Raw genomic sequence first — 17839 nt, forward strand, 5'->3', positions numbered from 1 at the left:
CATGGAATACTATGCAGCCATAAAAAATGATGAGTTCACGTCCTTTGTAGGGACATGGATGAAATTGGAAATCATCATTCTCAGTAAACTATCGCAAGAACAAAAAACCAAACACCGCATATTCTCACTCATAGGTGGGAATTGAACAATGAGAACACATGGACACAGGAAGGGGAACATCACACTTTGGGGACTGTTGTGGGGTGGGGGGAGGAGGGAGGGATAGCATTGGGAGATATACCTAATGCTAGATGACAAGTTGGTGGGTGCAGCGCACCAGCATGGCACATGTATACATATGTAACTTACCTACACGTTGCGCACATGTACCATAGAGCCTAAAGTATAATAATAATAATGATAATAATAACAATAAAAAGAAAAAAAAAAGAAACTCACTCAAAACCACTCAACTACATGGAAACTGAACAACATGCTCCTGAATGACTACTGGGCATGTAACGAAATGAAGGCAGAAAGAAAGAAGTTCTTGGAAACCAATGAGAACAAAGACACAACATACCAGAATCTCTGGGAAACATTCAAAGCAGTGTGCAGAGGGAAATATATAGCACTAAATGCCCACTAGAGAAAGTAGGAAAGATAGAAAATTGACACTCTAACATCACAATTGAAAGAACTAGAGAAGTAAGAGCAAACACATTCAAAAGCTAGCAGAAGGCAAGAAATAACTAAGATCGGAGCAGAACTGGAGGAGATAGAGACACAAAAAACCCTTCAAAAAAATCAATGAATCCAGGAGCTGGTTTTTTGAAAAGATCAACAAAATTGATAGACTGCTAGCAAGACTAAAAAAGAAGAAATGAGAGAAGAATCAAATAGATGCAATAAAAAATGATAAAGGGGATATCACCACCAATCCCACAGAAATAAAAACTACCATCAGAGAATACTATAAACACCTACACAAATAAACTAGAAAATCTAGAAGAAATGGATAAATTCCTTGACACATACACCCTCCCAAGACTAAACCAGGAAGAAGTTGAATCCCTGAATAGACCAATAACAGGCTCTGAAATTGAGGCAATAATTAATAGCCTACCAACCAAAAAAAGTCCAGGACCAGATGGATTCACAGCCAAATTCTAGCAGAGGTACAAAGAGGAGCTGGTACCATTCCTTCTGAAACTATTCCAATCAATAGAAGAAGAGGGAATCCTCCCTAACTCGTTTTATGGGGCTAGCATCATCCTCGTACCAAAGCCTGGCAGAGAAACAACAAAAAAGGAGAATTTTAGACCAATATCCCTGATGAACATCAATGCAAAAATCCTCAATAAAATACTGGCAAACCGAATCCACCAGCACATCAAAAAGATTATCCACCACGATCAAGTTAGCTTCATCCGAGGGATTCAAGGCTGGTTCAACATACGCAAATCAATAAACATAAACCAGCATATAAACAGAACCAAAGACAAAAACCGCACAATTATCTCAACAGATGCAGAAAAGGCCTTTGACAAAATTCAACAGCCCTTCATGCTAAAAACTCTCAATAAAGTAGGGATTGATGGAGTGTGTCTCAAAATAATACGAGCTATTTATGACAAACCCACAGCCAATATCACACTGAATGGGCAAAAACTGGAAGCATTCCCTTTGAAAACTAGCACAAGACAGGGATGCCCTCTCTCACCATTCATATTCAACATAGTGTTGGAAGTTCTGGCCAGGGCAATCAGGCAGGAGAAAGAAATAAAGGGTATTCAATTAGGAAAAGAGGAAGTCAAATTGTCTCCGTTTGCAGATGACATGATTGTATATTTAGAAAACCCCATCATCTCAGCCCAAATTCTCCTTAAGCTGATAAGCAACTTCAGCACATTGATTTTGTCTCAGGATACAAAATCAATGCGCAAAAATCACAAGCATTCCTATACACCAATGACAGACAAACAGAGAGCCACATCATGAGTGAACTCCCGTTCACAATTGCTTTAAAGAGAATAAAATACCTAGGAATCCAACTTACAAGGGATGTGAAGGACCTCTTCAAGGAGAACTGCAAACCACTGCTCAACGAAATAAAAGAGGACACAAACAAACAGAGGAACATTCCATGCTCATGGACAGGAAGAATCAATATCGTGAAAATGGCCACATTGCCCAAGGTAATTTATAGATTCAATGCCATCCCCATCAAGCTACCAATGACTTTCTTCACAGAATTGGAAAAAACTACTTTAAAGTTCATATGGAACCAAAAAAGAGCCTGCATTGCCAAGACAATCCTAAGCCAAAAGAACAAAGCTGGAGGCATCATGCTACCTGACTTCAAACTATACTACAAAGCCACAGTAACCAAAACAGCATGGTACTGGTACCAAAACAGAGATATAGACCAACGGAACAGATCACAGCCCTCAGAAATAATACCACACATCTACAACCATCTTATCTTTGATAAACCTGACAAAAAGAAGAAATTGGGGAAATGATGCCCTATTTAATAAATGGTGCTGGGAAAACTGGCTAGCCATAAGTAGAAAGCTGAAACTGGATCCCTTTCTTACACCTTATACAAAAATTAATTCAGGATGGATTAAAGACTTAAATGTTAGAACTAAAACCATAAAAACCCTAGAAGAAAACCTAGGCAACACCATTCAGGACATAGGCATGGGCAAGGACTTGATGACTAAAACACCAAAAGCAATGGCAACAAAAGCCAAAATTGACAAATGGGATCTAATTAAAATAAAGAGCTTCTGCACAGCAAAAGAAACTACCATCAGAGTGAACAGGCAACCTACAGAATGGGAGAAAATTTTTACAATGTACCCATCTGACAAAGGGCTAATATCCAGAATCTACAAGGAACTTAAACAAATTTACAAGAAAAAAATCAAACAACCTCATCAAAAAGTGGGCAAAGGATATGAACATACACTTCTCAAAAGAATACATTAATGCAACCAAGAGACACATGAAAAAATGCTCATCATCACTGGCCATCAGAAAAATGCAAATCAAAACCACAATGAGATACCATCTCACACCTGTTAGAATGGCGATCATTAAAAAGTCAGGAAACAACAGGTACTGGAGAGGATGTGGAGAAATAGGAACACTTTTACACTGTTGGTGGGACTGTAAACTAGTTCAACTGTTGTGGAAGACAGTGTGGCGATTCCTCAAGGATCTAGAACTAGAAATACCATTTGACTCAGCCATGCCATTACTGGGTATATACCCAAAGGATTATAAATCATGTTGCTATAAAGACACATGCATATGTATGTTTATTGTGGCACTATTCACAATAGCAAAGACTTGAAACCAACCCAAATGTCCATCAATGATAGACTGGATTAAGAAAATGTGGCACATATACACCATGGAATAGTATGCAGCCATAAAAAAGGATGAGTTCATGTTCTTTTTTGGGACATGGATGCAGCTGGAAACCCTCATTCTGAGCAAACTGTCGCAAGGACAGAAAACCAAACACTGCATCTTCTCACTCATAGGTGGGAATCGAACAACGCGAGCTCTTGGACACAGCGTGGGGAACATCACACACCGGGACCTGTCGTGGAATAGGGGGAGTGGGGAGGGATAGCATTAGGAGATATACCTAATGTAAATGACGAGTTAATAGGTGCAGCACACCAACATGGCACATGTATACATATGTAACAAACCTGCACGTTGTGCACATGTAACCTAGAACTTAAAGTACAATAAAAAAAGAAAACTGTTTCCTATGTATTCATAAATAAAAAGGAATCTTTGTAGTCTTGCATTGAAAATCCATTTGACTTTGTTAAGCTACCTAAACATTTGACAAAACAATTTCACTTTTCAAAACACTGGGTCACTTGTTGATTTCTCACAGGATGTTAACATTCAGTGGAACACAGTTTGAGGAATGTTGACTGAGAAGACAGTGATCAGGACTGTGAAACACCCTGAAACCAGAAAACATGAAGGACACTTGAAGACACTAAAGATAGAATTCCCCTCAAATTTCCAGAGGCTCATCACATAAAAACAGACTTTGGAAGGAAAAAAAAAAAAAAAGCCAACTCTCCCATAATTAAAACTGGCACCATGAATTAAAAGGGACCATCTACAGAACTTCTTAGGAAGGTTTAAAGTGGGAGCACTAATTCACGTATTAGAGGTAATCAAGCAGAAGCTAGATAGCTGAGTATCAGCAGTGCTACAAAAGGGATTATCGTCCTCAGAGAGGCTGGTTCAGAAAAAATTTGGAAGTTTCTTCATGAGTTAACATTCTGTACCTCACTAACCAGCTCATGGACATCTTATGATTTTACAGGCACTTCAACTGGAAGTGTTCTGCAATGTAGGGTAATTCAGTAATGAGTTGAAATTCCATGAAGGTGTTTGCCCAGGGACACACAGAGTGTACTCCTTGGTAAAGTAAATATCAAATACCACACTTAATTTCATACCAGCCAGCTATTGCACAGTAGGGGCCCAAGTATAGCAGTGAAGCAATAGATTAACCATTTTAGAATCATCAAACTGAAGAATGAAGGAGGTGAAATCTAAACTCATTTACAGGTCAACAAGTAAAGGGACAGGAAGAGATTTAACCAAAGTTGACAAGTCATGCTGGTAGAGCTATAACTAAAGTCTCCTTCTCTCAGTCCAAGACTCTTCCCATTACTCCAGCGACTACCAAACCCCTGATGTACTACGATCAATAATAATCTGGAATCCCCTCAAGAATAAACTTATCTTTAGGTTTTAATATATACCTAATTAATGTTAAATAAATCTACATTTAGTCATTAAAGTTTTCTCTGAAGAGTTAAGTGCCCGATCAGCCAAGTTTTGAGTTGGTGTGTTACACTACCACACATCTTCTTTAATTCACCACTATGCCCGTTAACTTGATGATTCATTTCCTATTTAACTTCCTTTTAGCTAGAAATCAAAACAGCCCATCAAAATGCTGTAGTTATCTCCTGAATGTCAAAGGAGTCTTTCTTAAACACGAGATCACATCTGCTTTTCAATTTGAAAACAATTCTGTGTGCTGTTTCTTATCCAATACTATAAACATTGTTCTGTCAAATATCTTACTAATGTGACTTTTCAGTTATCTTATTAATATGGCTACTCTCTTCATAATTCATAGAAGACAGAATGCCTACAACCACTAATTCATTCCCTGTGTTCCTTTTTCTGGTGGAGAATGAAAACTATTTCTCAAAAAAAGCTATGCTAAGATTGCTAATCGGGAGAAGTCGTGCCCTTTCTGTCCACCTTGTGTTCATTATTTCAGTTACAGCAAGCACTTTCTCAAGCACTTTTTTTCCCAGTTCTTAGGTGGAAGAAAGGGAAGAAAACAAACTCCCACTTACTGAGCATCTATTTGATAGGTTATTTACATAATTTATTTTCTTAATCCTCAGAACAACTTGGCAAGGTATCTCGACCCTTGTTTTTACAGATGAGAAAACAGACTTGGGGAAAACAAGAAAGTGCTCCATGATTAGACAGCTAGAACAACTGGCAGAGACCAGACTGACCTCTTGGTCTGCCTGCCTATAAAAGCCCTGTTCTCAGTGCAAACCCTGTTTGAAGGGGCAAAGATCCATGCCAACGCAGAGGCCTGCGTAGACAAAAGCTGCCTTATAATGAGCAGGACCCAGGCCCTAGAGTGTTTTTGCTTCAACCCACAAGCATCATCTTGCTTCTCATTTTAAAATTTTATGGTCAAAAATTCTCTTTGGAGGCTTGGGAATTCAAATTCAGCAACTTTAATCATGCTACTTACTGAAAATTTCTTCCTAATGGCATACATTATCCACCCATCACAACTCCCTTTGCACAAGCCAATCTTGTGTAGGTTACTACATGTAGTAGAATCATTTGGATAAGAACTGTGAGCTGAGAATTGGCCATTGTTTTTCTTCCTGGGGCAATTTTGTGATCCTTGGCATTGCTTAGAGGCCAAAGATCTGGGCGTGATCCTGGTAGAAAGCACCAAAGCTTTTAGTGGATACAAGAGACTGGTATAATAAAATTGAAAAATTTTATATACATGGCAGCTTTTCTCACAGAACACTTGCTGAATTCTGAGGTTGCACAAGAGGCTGAAGAGGCAGGCCAAAAAATTCAGAAAAGGAGAACAAAATATCCTGTAGCCTTGCAGTGCTTATGAAACACGGAGAAAAAAACTTCCTTAATCATATAAAAAAATTTACAAAGTAAACCTACAACAAATTCCATTATTAATGGTGAAATATCAAAAGCTTTCCACTGAAATAAGAAACAAAACAAGGATAGCTGCTATTACCTCTTCTGTTCTACTCTAATTGAAGATGATACGAATTTGTATGCAGAAAATCTAAAAGAAATTGTAGACAAATGTTGGAATTAATAAGTTAGTACAAAAAGGCTTCTAGATACAAGGGCAATGTGTAAAACCAATCGTATCTCTACATAGCTATAACAAATGTTATTTTATCTTTCTTTTGCCCTAATCTCCCTATATTGAAGAACAAATTCTTAAAATGGCATGAAAAACCATATCTCAAGACATAGATCAAGCAAAAATATGTAAGACCTTGAAAATGAAAAGGCCAAAACATTATTGAGAGAAATTACAAAATAAAATTAAGAGGAATATACTAATTTATGAATTAGAACATTCAGTATTATAAAGAATTTTTGAAACTCCACAAGTTTACTTATATATTCAATATGAAGCTAACCTGAGTAGATTTTTTTCTCAGAAAATGATAAGCTGATTGTAAAGTTTATCTAGAAATTCGAAAGGCCATGAATAGTCAAGATAATCTTGAAAATAACAAGGCTGGATGACTTATATTACCAGATATCAAACCTATCATAAATATATAGTAATTAAGATAGAAGTGACATTTATCACGAGAATGAAGTTTGGCCTAAACATATGTAAATCAATCATTGTTATTTACTATATCAACACACTAAAAAGAAAAGTTATATAACTAGCCTAATAGACAGAGAAGGAACAATTGAAAAATTCTGACATTCCTGTTAAAAACTTTTAGCAAACTAGGAGTAGAAGAAAACTTCCCAAAATGGATAAATTTCATCTAGGAAAAACCTACACCTATCATCATATTTAATGTTGAAAGACTGAACCCTTTCTCCCTAAGATCAGGAACAAGACAATGGTGTCTGCTTTCACCATGTCTATTCAACATTATATGTGAAGTCTACTCAGTGCAATAAAGAAAGAAAAAAGAGCATCCATATTGCACAGGAAGAATTAAAATGGTCTTTCTTCCTATAGGACATAATCATTTAAGCATATTATCTGATGAATCTACAAAAAAAGCTACTAGAAGTTTCACTTCTGATATGAAAACATGAAGAACTCTGCAGACCTGCTCCTCAGTGAAATGGAAATTTATTATTATTATTTTTCCTTTCTGTGAAGAATGGGGTCTGGCTATGTTGCCCGGCCTGTTCTCAAATTCCTGGGCTCAATATATCTTCATGCCCTTGCCTCCCTAAGTGCTTGGATTACAGGTGTGAGCCACTATGCCTGGTCTAAAATTTATTTTTGAAACAACGAAATAAAGTTTCTGAAAATGCTCTATGGGCATACATAAAATTAAAAAAAATTTATTCAAGAAAAAATGTATTCAAGAAAATCTACTAAAACTGAGTAAGAAAGCAAGAGGTTAGAATATTTAAACCGAGAACCATTCCCACCCACCCCCCAGCTCAGTGAAACAGAAACTCTATTCTGGATGTGTGCAACCAAGAACACAGGGCTCTCTCTTCCCCCATCTCCCAGTTGAAGAGCTATCTTCCTGGGTAAGGCACGACATCAGCATTTCTCATCCAGGAATAAGCTACCTGTTGCTGAGCTAAATTCTAAGCAACTTTGGCTGAGAGTTTCTTCCTTTCTTGCTCCCAGCCCTCACTTACTGCATGGAGACTGTAACTTGGGAATAGCACTGCTGAGAGTACTGTGGCCTCCAGTTCCCTTGATCTGGCTAATGGAGCAGTGGTCCATTCTAAAAAATACAAGCTGAGGAGACCTGGGGCCACTGCCATCACCCCTCTACCAAGCACTCAGCAACTAACATAGGGTCGTTCCTCAGAGAAAAGTGTGCCTTGTTCTCACCCCAAGAACTAGAACCATAGCTTAGAGATTTTGCCCAAGAGAGAAGCAGACCATAGAAGACAGAGCATCAGATCGTTCCCCAAAGGAACTGACTTCATTTGCAGCAAAGTATGGAGAAGCTCAAGCCTAGGGGTGCTCTCAAAAACAATGGAGACTGTAGTGAAAGGCAATTAGCAGAAAACTGAACGATACATTGGACATATAGGCTAAACTGTAGACCAGCTAGTTTGCTGGAGAGAAACTGGGAAAAAGAAAGCTAGAAGGAGCCCTTCTGCAGTCAGAACAAATATCAAAGAAATCTTTCACCTCTGGAACTATTAAAACCTTCAAAGCATTTTTTAAATTTTATTTTTATAGATTTAAGTGTACAAGTGCAGTTGTGTTACCTGGATATATTGCATAGTGGTGATGTCTGGGCTTTTACTATACCCACCACCTGAAACTTCAAAGATTATTTTTTTTCAGAGACTGAGTCTCTTTCTGTTTACCCAGGCTGAAGTACAGTGGCACAGTTATGGCTCACTGCCTCTAATTCTTGAGCTCAAGCGATCCTGCTACCTCAGCCTCTCGAGTAGCTGGGACTACGGTTGCATGCTACCATGCCCAGCTAATTTTTTTATTGATTTGTAGAGACAGGGTCTCACTATATTACCCAGGCTGCTCTTAAACGCCCAGCCTCAAGCGATCCTCCTGCCTTAACCTCCCAAAGTGTTGGGATTACAGGGGTAAGCCAGCATCCTGCCAATTTCAAAGTTTTTTGAAGTATATTTTCTTGATTTATTTAGCACTGAGGTCCAAGGAAAGGAACAACTGTTGGCCCCCAAAAGGGCAGTTGCTGAGATCTATGTTAAAGATTTTTTGTATTCCACCCCACCATAGGCCTTTATTCTTTATATTCAATACCTCCCCCCTTTAATTTTTTGCTCCTGCCAATGACACTTATACTCAAAACTTAGTTATAATAATGGCTCCAGAAGAGTGATTTTAACATAGCCAATGACCAAGTTAATGCTAAGAAACTGTTCCTGCTTCAGCTCACAATGGCTCCACTTCTCCATATCACTCCTAATGAATATGTAGCTTGGATCGTGTACAATTTAAACCTGTTTCTTGTTCTAATGTAACAAAAATAAAATCCTTTTGGCAGCCAGACAAACATCTTCATCACCAACCATGGGTTTCCATCCCTTGCTTGACAATCATCCCACCCATCCCGTAAGTTTAAATGTATAATTTGTCAATGAGCAACGTTTTCCTAAGACAACATACTCATCTAGAAATACTTGCTGCCTTTATGTGAGTTTGGTGAAATTTCTTAGTTCATACAAAATTCAGTGAGACCAGAAAACAAGATGAGTAGAACTGAACCTTCCAGGAACAGCTAATTAATAAAGAGAAAAGCACTTTGCTGGCCTCCTAAAAGACCCCAGTTTTGTAATTCGGAGTCTTCAGAAGACTCTGCATTATAATTTCCAGAAGCTGGTTTCAGGAAGAGTTTTAAATATTATGCAGAAAATGATTTTAGGAGTCACAGAATAACATGTCTCAAAGGGAACTCAAGTGGTCCCCCAATTACATTTCAAACAGCTTCAAGAGGAAATCTGTTGGCTATAAGAGACAAGTCAGAGTCATAGATGTCTTCTAATTCCCCTTCTAGATGGATTCAGATTTGATTAATCTATCCATTAAAAAGATACAAGGAGAGGAAAACTGCAGGTTATGGTTGCAGAGTGTTTGGTCATGTGGATTCCCCCAAAGATAATGCTCAGAATCAAGATAAAATATTTAAAAAAAATTTACTGGTGCATAACAGATGTACATGGCTTTGGGATACATGTGATAATTTAATATATTCATATAGTTTGTAAAGATTAAATCAGTGTACTTAGGATATCCATCACCTTAGATATGCGTCTTTTCTTTGTGCTAGAACCATTCAAATTTTTCACTCCTAGCTATCTTGAAATAAAAATACATCATTGTAAACTAAAGTCACCCTATTGATTGTACTAACACTAGGTCTTATTTTTACTATCTAACTGTATATTTATACCTAATCAACTTCTCTTCATCTCTCCCTTCCTCCTACCCTTCCCAGCCTCTAGTAACCACCGATCTACTCTCTAAATCCATGGGATCCACTATTTTAAGGTCCACACATGAATGAGAACATGTGATATTTGTCTTTCTGTGCTTGGCTTGTTTAACTTAACAAAGACCTCCAGTTCCACCCATGTTGCTGCAAATGACAGGAATTCATTATTTTGGTTGGGCATGGTGACTCACAACTGTAATCCTAGCACTTTGGGAGGCTAAGGTAGGAGAATTGTTTGAGCCCAGGAGTTCAAGACCAGCCTGGGCAACATAGCGAGACCCTGTCTCTACAAAAAATAAATATAAAAAATAAATTAGCCTGTAGTCCCAGCTACTCAGGAGGCTAAGGAAGGAAGATCCCTTGAGCCCAGGAGATCAAGGCTGCAGGGAGCCATGATCATGCTACTGCACTCCAGCTCAGGCAACAGAGCAAGACCCTGCCTTAAAAAAAAAATTAAAAAACAAACAACAAATAAAAACAGAAAAAAGAGATTTTGTAATTTTCCATGGCTGAATAATATTCCATGATGTACATATACCACATTTTCTTTATCCATTCATCTGTTAATGGGCACTTAGGTTGATTCCATATTTTGGCTATTGTAAATAGTGCTGTAATAAACATGGGAGTACAGATATCTGTTGGATATATTGATTTATTTTAGATGTATACCCAATAGTACAATTGCTGGATCATATGGTAGCTCTGTTTTTAGTTTTCTGAATAATCGCCACACTATTCTGCATAGTGCCCATACTGATTTACATTCCACTCACAGTGTCCAAGGGCTCTCCTTTTACTGTATTGTCACCAGCATCTGTTATTGTCCAACTTTTGGATAACAGCCATTTTAACTGAGTTGAGATGATATATAATTGTAGTTTCGATGTGCATTTCCCTGATTGTTAATGATTTTGAGCATTTTTACATATACCTCTTGGCCATTTGTATGTCTTCTTCTGAGAAATGTCTATTCAGATCTTTGTCCATTTTTAAATTGGATTATTTATTTTTTGCTATTGAGTTTTTTGAGATCCTTACATATTTTAGTTGTTAATCTCTTGTCAGATAGGTATCTTGCAAATATTTTCTCCCATTTTGTGGGTGTCTCTTCAGTTTATTGATTGTTTCCTTTGCAGCACAGAAGCGTTTTAGCTAGATAGAATCCCATTTGTTTATTTTTGCTTTTGTCGTCTGTGCTTTTGAGGTCTTACAAAAATAGTATTTGCCCAGACCAACTTCCTGGAGCATTTCTCCAATATTTTCTTCCAACAGTTTTATAGTTCAGGTCTTAGATTTTAGTATTTAATTCATTTTGATTTGATTATTGTGTATGATGAGAGATAGCGGTTGAGTTTCATTCTTCTGCATATAATTATCCAGTTTTCCCAGCATTATTTGTTGAAGCGACTGTCCTTTTATCATTGTATGTTCTTGGATCTTTCGTCCAAGATAAATTGGCTGTAAACATGTGGATTTATATCTGGGTTTTCTATTCTGTTCCACTGGTTTATGTGTCAGTTTTTATGCCAGTATGATGCTGTTTTGATTACTACAGTTTCACAGTTGATTTTGAAATCAGGAGTGTGATGCCTCCAGTTTTGTTATTTATTTTCAAATTGCTTTGGCCATTTGGGGCCTCTTGTCATCCTATGTATATTTAAGGATTTTTTTTTCCTATTTCTATGAAGAACGTCATTGGTATATTGGTAGAGATTACATTGAGTCTGTAAATTGCTTTGGGTAGTATTGTCATTTTAACAATATTAATAAATAAACTCAAATACAGCCAATTAATCTTCAACAAAACAAACAAAAACATAAAGTCGGGAAAGAACACCCTATTATGTTGTAATTTTTTTTTTTTTTTTAAGACGGAGTCTTGCTCTGTCGCCCAGACTGGAGTGCAGTGATGTGATCTCGGCTCATTGCAACCTCCACCTCCCAGGTTCAAGTAATTCTCCTGCCTCAGCCTCCCAAGTAGCTGGGACGTGCCACCACGCCCGGATAATTTTTGTATTTTTAGTAGAGACGGGGTTTCACCACGTTGGCCAGGCTGGTCTCAAACTCCTGACCTCAGATGATCTGCCCACCTTGGCCTCCCGAAGTGCTGGGATTACAGACGTGAGCCACTGCCCCCAGCCTATGTTGTAATTTTTTTTTTAATGTTATAATGCTTGACAATATGGTCTATTTTCATAAATGTTCCAGTACACTTGAAGAGAATGTGTATTTTGCTGTTGTTGATTGGAATGTTCTATAAATGTCAGTTAGGTCAAGTTGGTTGTTAGCGTGGGTCAAGTTTCTGCTTCCTTTACTTATTTTCTGTCTACTTGTTCCATTATCTAATTTGGGCATTGTTGAAATCTCTAACTATATTATAGACTATCTCTTTCTCGTTTCACTTCTCAGTCTGTACTCCTAGTAATATTCTTTGCCCTCATGTCTACTTTTTCTGATATTAAAATAACTACTCCAACCTTCTTTTAATTTGTGTTAGTATGATGCATCTTTTCCTATCATTTTATCTTTAACCCACTTGTGGTTTTATATTTAAAGTGCATTTCTCTCAGGGAGAAATTTGCTCTTTTTAAATCCAATCTGACCACCTCTGCCTTTAAATGTGGGTGTTTAGATGATTTATATTTAATGAGATTATCTGTGTAGTTAAGTTTAAATCTACAACCTTGCTATTTGTTTTCTGTTTGTTTTTTCTATTCTTTGTTAGCTTTTCCTCTTTTTCTGCCTTCCTATGGATTGAATATTTTTCTTATTACATTTTTATATCCTTCGTTGCTTTATTAGCTATCATTTTCAAGTTCTATAGCGCACATCCTTATCACAGTTTACCTACAGGTAATATTATCTCACTTCCTGTGTAATATAAAACTGTTCAATGGCATATTTCCACTTCTTTGTGCTTTCATTGACATACATTTTCCTTATACATATATTACAAGCTACACAATACATGGTTATTATTTTTGCTTTAAATATTTACTTATCATTTAGTGAGAATTTTTAAATGAGGAACTATTTTACATTTACCCACAGTTTCCATTTCCACTGCCCTTCCCTTCTTTGTATAGATCCAGATTTCTATCTGGCATCATTTTCCTTGTGCTGACACATTTCTTCCAGTGCAGATCTGCTGGTGATGAATCCTTTTAGTGTTTATGTGTTTGAAAAACATGTTTATTTTGCCTTTTGGGGGGAAATTTATTTTCTCTGGTTAAAGAATCCTAGGCTGGCTTTTGTTTTTCTCTCAGTACTTTAAAGATGTTGCTCCACTACCTTGTGACAAAAAGTCTAGTATCCTTCTAAAGTTTTTCATCTGTACATAATGTCTTCTTTTACTCTATTTGCTTTTCAGATTTTTTCATCTGTACATAATGTCTTCTTTTACTCTATTTGCTTTTCAGATTTTCTTTTTATCATTGGTTCTAAGCAATTTTCTCCTTTCTCTTGGTGTAATTTTCTTCATGCTTCTTGTCCTTGGAGTTGTTGACTTTCTTGGTTGGGGAGATTGCAATTTTAATCAAAGTTAGAATTGTTTAATATTTTTATTTCAATACCCTTTGGGGTACAAGTGTTTTTGGTTACACGGATGAATTATATAGTGGTGAATTCTGAGATTTTAGTGTACCCATCACCTGAGTAGTGTACGTTGTACCCAATATGTGCTTTTTTATCCCATATCTCCCTCTCAATCTCCCACTTCTGAGTCTCCAAAGTCCATTTTATCACTCTGCCTTTGTGTAATCATAGCTTTGTTCTCACTTATAAGTGAGAACATATAGTATTTGGTTTTCCATTTCTTAGTTATTTCACTTAGAATAATGGCCTCCAGCTCCATCCACCCAAGTTACTGCAAGGACATTATTCCACTCCTTTTTATGGCCAAGTAGTATTCCACAATGTGTATGTATCACATTTTCTTTTTCCACTCATGGGTTGATGGGCACTTAGGTTGGTTCCATATCTTTGCAATTGTGAATTGGGCTGCAATAAACATATGTGTGCATGTGTCTTCTTTATATAATGACTTCTTTTCCTTTTAATAGATACCAAGTAGTGGGATTACTGGATCAAATGGTAGCTATACTTTTAGTTCTTTAAGGAATCTCCATACTGTTTTCCATAGAGGTTGTACTAATTTACATGCCCACTAGCAGTGTATAAACGTTTCCCTTTCACCATATCCATAACAACATCTATTGACTTTTTTTTTTTTTTTTTTTTTTTGAGTCTTGCTCTGTTGCCAGGCTGGAGTGCTTGGCTCACTACCATCTCTGCCTCCCGGATTCAAGCCATTCTCCTGCCTCAGCCTCCCAACTAGCTGGGACTACAGGCACACACCACTACCCCCAGCTAATTTTTTTGTATTTTTAGTAGAGACAGGGTTTCACAATGTTGGCCAGGATGGTCTCGATCTCTTGACCTTGTGATCTACCTGCCTCGGCCTCCAAAAGTGCTGGGATTACAGGCATGAGCCACCACGCCCAGCCTGACTTTTATTTTATTTTATTTTATTTTAGATGGAGTCTCACTCTATTGCCCAGGCTGCAATGCAGTGGCGTGATCTCGGGTCACTGCAACCTCCGTCTCCTGGGTTCAAGCAATTCTCCTGCCTCAGCCTCCCGAGTAGCTGGGACTACAGGCACACCTCACCATGCCTGGCTAATTTTTGTATTTTTAGTAGAGACGGGGCTTCATCATATTAGCCAGTCTGGACTCGAACTCCTGACCTCGTGATCCACCCACCTCAGCCTCTCAAAGTTTTGGGATTATAGGCGTGAGCCACTGCACCCAGCCTTATTGACTTTTTAATAATGGTCATTCTTGCAGGAGGAATGTAGTATCTCATTGTGGTTTTAATTTGCATTTCCCTGATGATTAGTGACGTTGAGCAGTTTTTCATATGTTTCTTAACCATTTATATATATTCTTTTGAGAAATGTCTGTTAATGTCATTTGCCCAAAAAGTCAGAATTTTTTTACCAGTTTTTCTTCAAGTATATTTTCTGCCCCCTTCAGATAATCCCATTACAGTTACATTAGACTACATGAAGCTATACCACAGTGCACTGATTTCCCTTTCATTTTTCAGTCTTTTTTTCTCTCCATGTCTTGTTTTTGCTAATTATTATTGCTATATCCTCAGGCTCATTAGCGTTTCTGTCCTTTTCGGGTTGTAGTTTCTTGTTTCTTTGCATGCTTGGTAATTTTTGACTGGAAATTTTTTTCCAGAAAATTTTCTCAAATATTTTGACTGGAAACTTTTGACTGGAATCATCGTGAATTCCACGTTGTTACATATCAGATTTTTAATGCTATAAATATTTTTGATTTTTGTTCTGAGATAATGTGTTACTTAGAAATAGTTAAATTCTTTGAAGCTTGATTTTAACCTTTGTCATGTGGGACTAGAGCAGCCTTTAGTCTTGGGATAATTTTGCCATGCCACTGAGGCCATATTCTTCTGAGTACCCTACCCCATGTACCAGGTGTTAAAAGTGTTTCCACTAAATAGAGTGATGGAAACTCTGGTTGGTGAAAACACAAGTTATTCCAAACCCTGATGTTTTACCCACTGTTTCCAGTGGTCTTTTCCTCATCCTTGAGTTGTGAGGTAAGGAGTACATCCTTGAGTTGTGAGGTAAGGAATACATACTTGAAAACTTGTGAAGCACCCTCTACAGATTTCTGCCTTTCTCTCTCTCTCTCTCTCTCTCTCTCTCTCTGTCTTTCTCTCCACAACTTTTTGGTCTCCATGCAGCTCTATCTTCTCCTCTGCCTTATGAATTAATAACCTTGGCCTCCCCAATTTCTCAACTTCTTCTCAACTGAAACAGTCCACCAGACGCTATCTGGGTTCCCCTCCCTGCACTGTAGCCTAAAAATTTGCTCCAGGAAGTTAAGGATCAGCAATCACAGAGCTCACCTTGTTTGTTTTCTTTCTTTCAGGTATCAATATCCTGTGCTGCCTTTGTTTGATTTCTATAAAACACTATATATTTGTTCATTTCTTTGTGGTTGTTTAAGATGGGAGAGTAAATCTGGTCCTTATTTTCTTTCTCTTCTTTCCACATTAATTGTTCCAACCCCAAATCCAAAAGAAACAAAACGCAATTGCACCATTCTCCCTCCAGTCTTCCCTATTTTAGAAAACAGCACCACCCAGTCACACAAGCCAGGAACCTAGAAGTTATCCCTTTCTCATCCTCTTTTTCAAACCCCATAATCTAAGCAGTCACCAAATTCTCTCCATTCACACAGTCATTATTTTCATCCTAGAAAACTGCAATTAATTTGTGACTGGTCTCTCTTCCTTCAATACCGCTCTCCTCTAATCCATTATTTATATAAAAGCAGGTGTTACATAGCCTTAGTCCAAAATCAAAACACAATGAAAAAACTGCAAATATATATGTAACTTTACTTAATGTGTTTATTGTAGTACTATGGGTGTAGTAATTTCAAAATATTTTTGTATATTGTAGGATTAAACAAATGGGTACATGTATCAATTAAAAGTACTTGTTGGACTGCAATAGTAGTACCAGTGTAAACTCATTGCCATACATGCACACACACATACATATACATATATACAATACATCTGTGTGTGTATATGTGTGAGTGTGTGTGCATTTGCTATTTTCCCAGTTCTATCTACTGAAAAATCCTGGAAGCAATAAGATCCTAGCAGTAATGAGGACACCTAGCAGCCAGAAATTTGATTCTAAATTTAATTTCCCACAAAAGGTACCACTTATTCTTGGAAAAATGACTAATTCTAAGGCTGGATTATGGAAAGTACAAAATAAGTCTGGAATATACTGTCATGCCATATAATAAGAAAGTACTCAAAAAATTAGAGCATATCAAAAGGAAACAGAAACCAAATGGAATAGGCTTCCACTAGGGAATATGGGAAATTATTAGCAAAAATTTTAATCAAAATAGTCTATTGAAATGAATGATATTAATGCACTGTAATCCATCGAATAAAGCAAGAATCCATTCATACTGACATTAGCTAATTAATTAAAGAGAAAGAAAGATTTTTTCTTACAATAGAATGTCATTTAATAAGTGTAGAATAATAATAGCTTTAGAAAATCACCATTTTGCCACCATAATTGTTATTAGTCTCACAAGGATAATATATAGTTGCTAAGACTATTGGGTGTAAGCTGGAAAAGGCATAAAATAGTGTCAGAACATCTCTCCACAAATTACGTATTAATTATAAACTTTTAAAATAGTAATTTTAGAGTGCAGAAACCTGGTAAATATCTAAATTAACATTACCAGTAATGGAGCAAACAGACTTCAAGTCCCTTCTTGAGTAATGTGCTGATAAAGACATAATTAACTCCTATGGTGTTACTTTGAAAATGAATATGGAAGATCTAATCAATGTCATGAAAGACAAAGAAATGCTGAGTGTAGGCTAAACAGACACAACAATAAATGTAATGCATAATCCTGGATTGAATCCTAAATCAATGAAAATTTCTATAAAGTACATTTTGGGGAAAATTGGAAAAATTTGAATATGGACTACAAATTATAAAATAGCATTAGATTACATTTTGTGAATTTATAAC

General features: G+C 37.0%; 1 protein-coding gene across 2 annotated transcripts in view; it reads right to left on the reverse strand.

Moving 5' to 3' along the window:
* Window positions 1–17839, reverse strand: part of GABRA3 (gamma-aminobutyric acid type A receptor subunit alpha3) — a 281817-nt gene that overhangs the window by 157158 nt on the left and 106820 nt on the right. The window lies entirely within an intron of this gene.

This window comes from Pongo abelii, chromosome X (assembly GCF_028885655.2).
Source record: "Pongo abelii isolate AG06213 chromosome X, NHGRI_mPonAbe1-v2.0_pri, whole genome shotgun sequence".
Taxonomy (NCBI): domain Eukaryota; kingdom Metazoa; phylum Chordata; class Mammalia; order Primates; family Hominidae; genus Pongo; species Pongo abelii.